The sequence below is a fragment of the Rattus norvegicus genome, chromosome 3 (genome assembly GCF_036323735.1).
Source record: "Rattus norvegicus strain BN/NHsdMcwi chromosome 3, GRCr8, whole genome shotgun sequence".
In the NCBI taxonomy this organism is placed as follows: domain Eukaryota; kingdom Metazoa; phylum Chordata; class Mammalia; order Rodentia; family Muridae; genus Rattus; species Rattus norvegicus.
Window position 1 is genome coordinate 100,656,255 of NC_086021.1, and position 1,716 is coordinate 100,657,970.

The 1,716-nt window shown below is 57.5% G+C and overlaps 1 non-coding gene across 1 annotated transcript; it reads right to left on the reverse strand.

The window, feature by feature from the left end:
- Window positions 1–1,135: 1,135 nt before the first annotated feature.
- Mir129-2 (microRNA 129-2) lies at window positions 1,136–1,232 on the reverse strand. Its single transcript, NR_031792.1, has one exon. It is a non-coding gene; the product is annotated as a microRNA 129-2 (primary transcript).
- Window positions 1,233–1,716: the final 484 nt, after the last annotated feature.

Below are 1,716 nucleotides of genomic sequence, written 5' to 3' on the forward strand. Positions count from 1 at the left end.
AAATTCAGGCCCTCCCCGAAATTGGGGAGCTTTGCAGCCCCGGGGTCTTGGACTATCACATCCCTAAACACATCCTCTAGCTGCTTTTCACCCCCATGGGCATTTGCCTGTGTCTGTGTGTCCTTCTGGCCCAGTCCCTAAGGGCAAGGGCGTCTAGCAGTGTTCCTAGCTAGCGAAGAGCACGGGGCACAAAACGTGTTGAAGGCCTGATTTGTGCCACTTGTAACCGAAGTGGTCACGACTGCAAGGAGTGGAGAGGGAGGAGGGGGACCCACGGGCTCTCCCCTTTGCAGCTTGCCTTCCTACCCAGGTCCGGAGCCTCGAGAGGCCAGCATGGGGCTGCTGCCGCTGCCACTGCTAAACAACTGCAGCTCGCAGAAGCTCTTTCCCCGCGGGGTTTTCCCTAGTTTCCGCCTGTTTTATCCTCTTCTGCGCTACTTAGTTTTGAAAAAGAGGAGATGGGTGGGTACCGGAGCCTGCAACACGCCTGAAATTAGGTTGGAAGCAGGTTCAGGAGGAAGGCTCCGGGGAGCGGGCGGTGCCTGGGTGTTTTTCCCTCTTTTTCGGAGCTACTGGATTCACGGAGGTTCATCTCACCACCTCCAGATTCCGCGCATCCTAACTGAGGATGGTTAGGGCCTACAGCCCCTCCCTCAAGGGCTTCCCCTCCCCCATATTGCAGACTCCAATCCTTAGGGTCAAAAAATGACGGTAAAATTTCCTAAACTGATTCATATCCCAGGTACTGACTTGGCCCTATGGTCATACCCCCACCCCCCCTTATTGTGTGAGTGGGGATATTTGGGGTGTGGGGTGTGGAGTGTGGGGTGTGGGGGAACGACACAACTTCTGTAAACTTTTATTACATTTTAGCTTCTTCTCACTTCTTCGAAAACACACGCACGCCTCCCGCTCCAATTCCCCCTGTGGTACAAAGTCGATTAAAAAGTTGGGGGCGGGGGACATGCCGCGGGAAAGCGAGTGACCAAAGCCTCGCAGAGCGCGGAAAAGACAGAAAGGAAAGAGCGGATTCTTCTGTGGGAAACGGGGAGAAAGACTAGAGAAGTCTCGGATGGAGCCGCTTCGGGAAGGTGCTGGCTTCGGCGGTCGCTGGTAGCTGCAGTCACGTCGCCGAGCGCGCCCTCCGCGAATGCTTTTTGGGGTAAGGGCTTCCGGCTATTGAGTTATGTACAGCAAGCCCAGACCGCAAAAAGATTCGCGAAGGGCAGTCTACCCGCTTCTTCGGTCCGCCGCCACCGCCGCCGCCGCCTTTAGCCCAGCATGTCTCCGAACCCCGAAGCCAAGGAGGATGGATCTCCCCGGCGCGCTCCACCGCCGCTCAGCTTCCCCACCCTGCGCGCCGCGCTCCCCTCTTCGCGTCCCCAGACCCATCCCTCTCTCTCTCTAGACAGTCCGAGATCCCCCGACTCAGCCTTGCACAACCTCAAAGAGGTAGTGGAGGGCGATAAGGGTAGCTCGGAGGGGGACCCCGGATCCCAGAGCCCAGCCTCCACCCCTCTCGCCCTAGCACTCCAAGCCTCCGATCCTATCTAGTCTATCACCCAATTCCCACATCAGGGTTCTGCCAGCCCTGGCTGCAAGGTCGTAGATCTCTGAACAGGTACGGTTCAGATTTCCCCCGAATCCCCTCCTATCCTTCCTAGTCCCCCAGCAGAGGTTCCAGCCGTGACTACAGGCGCTGCGTAAAGAGAAAAA